At 41.8% G+C, this 8816-nt stretch overlaps 1 long non-coding RNA gene across 1 annotated transcript; it reads left to right on the top strand.

Moving 5' to 3' along the window:
• Positions 1-215: 215 nt before the first annotated feature.
• LOC119377218 (uncharacterized) lies at positions 216-6946 on the top strand. Its single transcript, XR_005180780.2, has 4 exons — positions 216-608; positions 673-736; positions 2193-2286; positions 6846-6946. It is a non-coding gene; the product is annotated as an uncharacterized LOC119377218 (long non-coding RNA).
• Positions 6947-8816: the final 1870 nt, after the last annotated feature.

The raw sequence follows: 8816 nt of genomic DNA, 5'->3' as shown, positions 1-8816 counted from the left end.
ATATGCCAAGAACAAAAAGTATAGTTTGAAAACTAAATACAACCAGTGATCAAATAGTGCAAGCACACCTAAAGTTGTGTGCAAAGCCATAAATACATTTAATTTGCAATACAAAAATTTCCTGTATGATAACACGACACTGCTGCCACCTACATTTTCTTTTTAGTCGAGCCTGTTAGTCGGCAGTTGCAACAGGCCTCGTTGTACTACAGGTGCTTCTCGCGAGCACATGTGCTCCGCAGTGACATATTTACCGTGTTGATAGATATTGTGTGCGTTTATTGTGTGCTTATCGTACTTGACATTCGTCGACTGGATATTTTGCGCGTTTCGGAACGTCCTCCCGCAAGTGGGGGATGATGCATCGTCGTTCGTCGCCACTCAGAACAGCCTCATCGGACGCGCAGCTTTGTCTCCGCGCTCATAAGTGCTTTCTTGCTTCGTTTATCGATTACTCACGTTAATCGCGTGATTCAATATCGAGTGTACCTCCAAAGACAATCCACTTCCCAGTGTTGTGACAAGCGGCGACCGCGGTTGTACGGGAGCGCAAGCGTGAGCCTTTTGACGAGCGACTGTGAAGAATGCAAAGCCAGTGCCAAACTTCGGTAAGTTGAAGAAAGTCGCTGAACTAAGTAACTTGGTTATTCATTGCGTGGTGCTGTTGTGCAGGAACCGATAGCCCGGGCGGCGTGTTGGCACAGCGAGGATAATGAACGAGAGACCCGATAGACAGGTATGTTTGGTGCTTTGAGCGCACTTGTATTTACATCACCGTAAAAGCCGGTCGCCGATTGCGTTGATTGCATGTTTGAAGGATGCGCGTTACGGCTGCGCGATCCTATCCTTCGATCATGCAAGCCTCGTGTCATTGCGCTGTTATTCCTTGGATGTTTACTGCACGAGATCATCGCTTGAGAGTATTTATACAATCCCTTGTCGCCGTGAAGAAGTGTCTGCCTTTAAACATACGGGTCGTCCTTTAGCGTTTTCACGGTGGTGATACGAGAGGAGTTGACCAAACTCGGTAATAATGCGCAAAAGTGTCGCAACAGTGCGCACGTAGATAGAAAAACACACGGCCCTGTCACGCACACGCGATGATGGATGTTTTTGTGGTTGCGTTCCCGAGTCCTTTTGTCGGAAATCCATGTAATTGCTCCGTGGTTAGGATTTCAACGTAGCTGCATCATAAATGTTTTAAGGGAGCTCACTTGAAGTAAATGTATTTGAGTGAATTACGTTATGTACTGGTACTAAGTGTACACTCCAACAGCTGCGTGCTTCATTTGAAGAAGCACATGTTTATATGAAATAATGTTAGTAGAAGAATATGTAAATTCGATTAAGTTAAGCTAACTCATGCCACTCTTTGGTGCAGTATTTGTGTTTGAGAAAAGTGCGTGAACTTCTTTTCTGCCATTATATATTTTTTCTTTGCTGCTGGAAGCACACCAGCTTCTCCATCACGAATAATTTAGACTGTGCTCATGTTGTGAGAATGTTGCTTGATTGTGGGTTGGTTTAAGTCATTGTATTTTCACGCTTTCCTTTTTACATCAGCATGGTACCGATATTGCCCTCTTATTGTATGAGGATGCATAACCAAGGTGTAGTATTCAGTGATTTAGTATTTATTTAGCTTTGTAAGGTCATGAATTAAAAGAAAGAGATCTAAATTCTTATATATTCATATGTTTCCAGAAGTTCTCAGAAAGTTGCAGAACGTTATTGGTTTTGTGAAGGGCTTACATAACCAAAAAAAAATCAGATAGCTCAAGTGAACAAGACACGCTAAATGTGAATTCGCTTTAGAGTACCAAAAATGTGTTTCCTAAATTGACGCAATACATATGTATGGCTTGTTCCCACCTTGCACCATGCGCTCATGCACCACGCACTCTTTGCAAATGTTTTTGTCATGTGGATCACCCATATGCATGTTCTGGGTCATGCTTATTACGTACATGTGTGAATGTTGGACATGCAGTGCCACTCTTTCGATAGTCTGCAAGAAGTGGCTAGTCCACTAATACCTGTTCTGATTGTGCCCTGATCCCTGCTTTCAAGGATCAACTTTTTTAATGTATCGATATACACTTGCCTGAAGACATGTTTGGTACTCGCTGTGTGTGGTAGGGTTTGTTTTGTGTGAAAATAATCTTTTGTGGTATCTGTCATGTATGGATCAGCGATGACAGCTGTTCACGGCACCGACACAGAGGACAGATTGCAGTGCAAGATAGGAGCGGTCTTCCTGCAAGCCCAGACAAGCCATATTGAGTGGTAGGAATCTCTTTTTATCACTACAATGGGACAGTTTTGACACGTAGCACATATTGAAATATAGCATGTACTGGCCCTTAGCTTAGGTGTGGGAAACCTACTTCCTGCAATTTAGTGCAGTGCATATTATTTAGTTTGTATCCGTTGAACATGAAGCATAGAATATTTTGTATTATTTAGTTTGTAATCCTTGAACATGGAATGACGCCAGAGCCAACGTTTTGACACTTGAAGTTGTCTTCATGAAGGGAGCAACTGGTGCTTCTTGACGTTGCTGTCTTGACGAAGGCAAGTCTACTTGTTGAAAAGTTGGCTGCAGCGACATAACCTCTTTGAGGACGTTTTGTCTCTTCAAGCGTCCTCCATCTTCCACCGAACATCTGTTTTGTTTGGATTGCCATGAAACTGTGTGGGGAAATCTTACTTATAATCATGTTGTTATGTGTATTGTTGCGATGCTAGCTTTTACCTTCAGAATTTTCGAGGGCCATTGCAAAATAACATTGAGAAAGAAATGAAATCTGAAGCCACAATAGACAATGCGAGAAGTTTTGTAGCGCTGATATAGGTTTTCATGCTCCCCATTGGTTGCAGGAAGGTAGCATCTTGAAAAATCCTAAAATTTTGTCAGTTTTGTGTGTAAATCACAGAAATGAAAAAGAAGACAGTGTCATAATTATGGAACTCTGTTCGCTAACTATAAAAATACAAGTATTGCACTGTTCAAGAAATCAGTGGATTTCTAGTGATTTTTTTTGCCATGTAGTTTGGAGCAGAGTGAGAAAACTTAAAAAAAATGTTATCAAGGGTTGATATCTGGCCTTCATGGTAAGACATCCTTAGGTTTAGCATAGAGACCTGTGAAGATGGCACAAGAAGGAGAAACATGCACAGGTGCTAAATTTCAACAATTACTTATTTGCACGTGGATCACACTTACTTATGCATTGAACAAAAAGAAAACAAAAACTCAGGCATGGACAGGCACAGCTGCACGAAAGAAAAATTGTTCTTTCTTTGTTAAAGATAGTGATGGCACACTAACACAATCTCAGCTAACATTATTAATAGTTGCTGGTTCAATGATCACTGTAGTAGTTTGTCAATGTGCCTATGCACAATGAAACTCTCATCAAAGTGTAAAGCAAAGTTGTGCTCCAATGTGTAGCTGACCAGTCATCGCTGCCTTTCTTTACGTTGTTTCAGCGTTCCCTGAGCCTTTTTTTTTTGAGATACTACCTCATTTGCCCTACATAACGCTTACCACATGATAGGGGTACCTGGTAAACGGCGCCTTCTTTGCAGGGCACGTAATGTGTCCTGTGATTCTTAATGCAGCCAGGCGTCCTTGTGAGTATCTGGGTTGCTGCTTTTGCTTAGCTTAGAATCCTGATTTGAGGCCATGAGCACAATGTTGATGTTTACCCAAGCACCAATCGTTTTTATGTTGACGGATATCCCGTGCAAATATGGCATAGTGGCAAAAATTCGTCATCCATCAAGATTAGTCTTTTTTTTTTTGCCTGGCAAATGCAAGGTGGTTTTCTGAGTAGGGCTTCTGCAACCGGTACAGAAACAGGGGCAGGATATCCTGCTGGCATCCGGTGAGTTCTTGAAATTAAGGCTCATTCAAAAGAAATGGGAACAGGATTTTTTAGTGCAATATACAAGCACAGGGGTTTTAAGATATGAGGATGACTACCTCTTTCTTTATAGATTACCACAAAGGTTCTGTCGAATCTGAAGCCACTAACATCGTAACACTTGCACGTGATTACTTACACCCAATGGTGCTTACCCTCGAGCATCGGGCGAGTATTGTACTATCAGGTTCCTGAATGTACGATTTAATATGCATAAAAACTGCATGTGCTAGTCATACGAACTGAGGGGAAACAAGCCATTCTTACCTTTAGTTCCTCCCACTAAATAATGGTAAAAAGGTGCATTGTCTGACACTGCCTCGATAACGCCTTAAAAAGTCCTGTTCCCATTTCTTGTGGACGAGCCTTAATTATATCCTGCTTGTGGATGCAAGCAGGATATCCTGCTCCCCTTTCTGTACCGGTTGCAGAAGCCCTACTCAGAAAACCACCTTACAGTTGCTAGGCCAAAACAACGCCGAATCTTGATCGCCGAAATATGTTTCTGCTATGCCACATCTGCACAGGATATCCGACAGCATAAACATGGTTGGTGCTAAGACAAACATCAGCGTTGTGATCCCGGTTTCAAATAAGCATACTAAACTATGCAAAAGCACCAACCCATGCAGTTGCTCAAAGGAGGCTTGGCTGGAATAAGAATCGCAGGACACGTACGTTACATGCTTTGCAAAGAAGGCATCGTTTATGAGATACCCCTATTATGGGGTAAGCATTATCTAGGGAAAATGGGCCATTGTCTCAAAGGAAGGCTCAGGGAACACTGCAACAATGCAAAAAGAGGCAGCAGTTGCCGGTTAGCCACACAGTGATAATACTATACTGTACATTGGATTGATTATTGAATCAGCAACTATTCATTATCTTTGCCAAGATTGTGTTAGTGTGCCGTCACTATATTTAACAAACAAAGAACTATTTTTCCTGGACGCAGCTGTGCCTGCGCATGCCTGAGTTTTTCTTTCCTTAAAATTATAAATATGTATGATCTGAGTCCAAATAAATTACTTGAAAGTTAGCACCTTTGTGTGTCCCTCCTCGTCCTGCCTTCACATGTCTCTACGATAAGTATTAACGTTTCAGTATTATGTGTAACCACAAGTTCTTGCATAGATGACGTCATCTACAGGCATTGACAAACAGTAAAAGGAGGCAATGAAACATATATTCTACCGCTATGTTATGAAGTGATGCAACATTGAAAATTGACTTTCATGCAAAGCTGTAGGCCACACTTTCATAGCGTATTCCATTGCTCTATTTTTCTATGTTGTGGGCCTTAATAGTCCCTGTTCTGACCTTACTGCTATGTACAGGTTTATGGTGTTTTTATAGGTTGTGGTGCAACCATGTTTTAAGCAATGTCGTGCAACATGGGAGTACCCATTTCCTTCTAACAAAGCATTGTTGTCAGATGATCGATAAGCCTGAGAGTTTGATAATCTGAATCGGAGATAGCCTTCATTAGAAGGCATCGGATACTCATATGTTTCATCACATTTTTTGGAACATTATCACCCCACAATCTATAAAGATACCAGGAATCTGTGTATATCGCACAGTTCACGACATAGGTTGAGGCCTACCACAGAAAGAGAAGTGTAATGCACTGTGTGATGGTGCCTTGAATAACCTTGTTTGACAGGGAGCTTTAATTGTCGAATGAATTCATACTATTGTGGAAGGGTGTACATTTTAGCAATACTTGTAACTGGGCATTTTGGTACATACTCAGGAGGGAACAGGAGCGCGAGCTAATACACGGACAATGCTCCTCTCTTCTTTCTGTGTCGGTGTCTTAGCTCGTGATCCTCTTTCCTCCTGGGTGTACGTTTGATTATTCCATTTTGCTGTTTGCACATGCACTGTAGATGATGTTATCTCTGTGCGAACACTTGGGTTCAGATGATATTTTAAGCGTCTGCGTGATTTCTAAAAAAGGTTAGTTTTGAGTTTAGCTCTGCTATGTGCTCTTTCCTTGAGTAGCTGTGCTATCCTGTCAAGATGTTCAACAAGTACCGACGCACTCCAATGTGGATTCTTCTGTTTTTCTAAAAGACAAGTGATCAATTTCATAACTATGCAATATTTGCTAGCTAACATTGTAAATGTGTACTTTAAAGCATGGAACCGGGAAAAAATATTTCCATTTTCATAAAACTTTTGTCGCCTCTTCAAGGTACATAATGAATGTACTTTTAGCTATCGAATAATATGCAAAAGTCACCAGGGGTAATAATACAAAAATGCTTTGGCTCGCTTTCCCTAATGCCTTGTTTTCAAAATTTTTGTAGAAATGACCCATAACTTGTTACAGCATGCATATCGGTAAAATATATTGTAGGTTCTTACAGAACACACCATTTCATGATTCTTTTCACTAGAATTTAGCATTTCTTTAGCTGTTTTACCAAGACTCAGCTCCACATTCCACTTTCCTATTCCTCAGATTCACCTTGCACAAGCTGAGCATGAGCTACAAATTGTTCTGTGATAGTTTTGTTTAAAACAAAGGAGGTGGAATAGGCTCACTGATGCATGCAGCAGTCATGCATGGAGTACCATTTGAGTAGCGAAAGGACGTTATTATGAAATGTTACATCAAAGAAGCTAACAGAGCTAATTGGTCTGTCTATAATAGCTGGCCAATCTACGAAACCACAGCCCTCTGAAGTGATATATAGTGGTTTGTTTTCTTATGTTTTTGATCAAAGCAGCATGAAGCCAAGGCTATGTAGTTGGACATTGATACAGATGGATTATTCAGTTAAAATGGTAAAAATTATACCACTGTTCTGAAAAAAAGGCATTAATCATAAATTGCAACATCTGTTCACATGCTGCCCTAAGCTGTATGCTTCAGTGCCAAGCTAATATTAACACTCTCTCTTGCAGGTTTCAAATACAGCAACTGTACCACCACGACAGTGCAGCACAAGAGACCCTATCGTCAGTGCTGAGTCAGAAATTAAATAGAAAAGCGCTTTCTTCTGAAATCTTTCGCCTGGTCTTATTTCGTTTGTTTGTGATTGCAAAAGAGCTCTTTCGTAGGAAATACAAAATTTAACTAACTAGCCCCATTTATTGTCCTATAGAAACTAAATAGGTTGACAATTTAGCGCTCGTTTACAAATGCGTGTATCATAGACCTGCAAGATTATTGACTGGCTTTGAAAGACTGTTACGTGTAAAGAACAATGGTGATCTAGTCATTGCTCGAAATGGTCTGCTGGCGTTTATGTGACAATCGTCTAAAGCATACACACTTTTGTATTGTTAACCACAAAAATATTTATTGACCTGTGTGCAGCAAACATGCTGTTGCTGGCATAAGGCCTAGGTCTGCAATATGGTGTTTAATGTCAACCTAATGCATATGTTCAATTGCGTTTCACTAGACAACGGCCATTAGAAACTCACGCATTAGGACTCCATAGACTAACGCTAGACAATGGTCATCGGAAACTCTAACGTCATGACTCTATAGACTAACGGTGGCCAATTACTATTAGACTCGCATTAGGTGTGCATTAGAAAGCGCATTAGACTGGCATTAGACAGTGTAATGATTCTTATGTCTAAAGACATTAGTCTGTCTATTAATACACATTAAATTTTTTCATAAGGGGGATCTCTTCATGCCTATACGCGGTTACAACCCAAGAAAAGATGTCCGCTCCGCCCGCAGCCGCTGCTGTCCCTCCCAAAGAAAATTTGCATATATCCAATTGCGGTTACTCATTTTTGTCACGTCAAGTACTTCTCGAGGGTTTCAGATAGTTAACTTTACCATACAGACACACGTTTGTGTCGCTGATTATGGGTCGGAAACTCGAACGGCTTGGAAAACTTGGTCAGGGATTCTGACATCGCTGCTCAGCCAAACGTAATATGCCTACAGTAACGGCGGACCTTTAGCTCTTATGATGCGTTGTATTTACATTAGCCGAGAAAGAAGTACTTTCGGTTCGAGTGGAAACCAGCTAGCAGGGCTGTATTTCACAGGCGAAGGGCAGGCGCGCCGTGGTTTGGGCTATTTTTTCTTTGCTTGTATACTCGAGTATAGGCACCTTCGCGTTGATAGGGTGAAGCAGTGCAACATCTGAATTTGCTGAGATTGTCCCTTAATTATTTCAACGAAATAGCCTTTTGCAAACACGGGCCCAGAAGCCCATGCGGTGTGCTTAAAGACTTTTCGAAAGAGGCTCGTGGTTCAGGCGCCGTTTCGGGTCCCGCGGTCGCCGCGGAAGGTCGGCGGCGTAGGCGACGAGATGGCCCGACAGGGAGGCGCTCGGCACCACCGCCCGATGCTTCCTCGGACGCGCAAGCAATTCGTTTCGCGTACTGAGGCAGGAAGGAAACGCAATCTTAAAAGCGAAGCTCCGCCCACGTGTGATGATAGCGCCGCGCGTGAGCTTGTCTCGAGCATGAGCGCACCTGTGCCGACAACCCCGACTACGAGATGGGGCTTGGAGGCGCCAGCATGTCGCGCTTTTCGTGCATGTCGGTACCGGGGCTTGCAAGAACTAGGGTGTACTTAAGATGCAGCATTTACTATAAGTTGTGCACTACTCGTACGAGGCAATCGTTAACGGATTCTTGCTGCCTAGGTCAGTGCAATATTCTTGCGTAGTCTATCATAACTCGACAAAAATTACGATGGACGATGCTCGGGAACTGCTGAGAATGCGCTAGGAAGTAATTAAAGAACGAAATAAAATTGATCTATTACGAGAGAATATAGGCCTATATAGACATATCGAAAGCAGTGTTCTTTCATTGAGACTGGGTAGGACGTGAAACACGGCAAAGAGAATTTTTATTGAATTGGAAGAGCCTATATATATATATATATATATATATATA

This window comes from Rhipicephalus sanguineus, unplaced genomic scaffold (assembly GCF_013339695.2).
Source record: "Rhipicephalus sanguineus isolate Rsan-2018 unplaced genomic scaffold, BIME_Rsan_1.4 Seq408, whole genome shotgun sequence".
NCBI classification, from domain to species: Eukaryota; Metazoa; Arthropoda; class Arachnida; order Ixodida; family Ixodidae; genus Rhipicephalus; species Rhipicephalus sanguineus.
The sequence above is the reverse complement of the archived record's forward strand: the minus strand, read 5'-3'. Positions and strand labels throughout refer to the sequence as shown.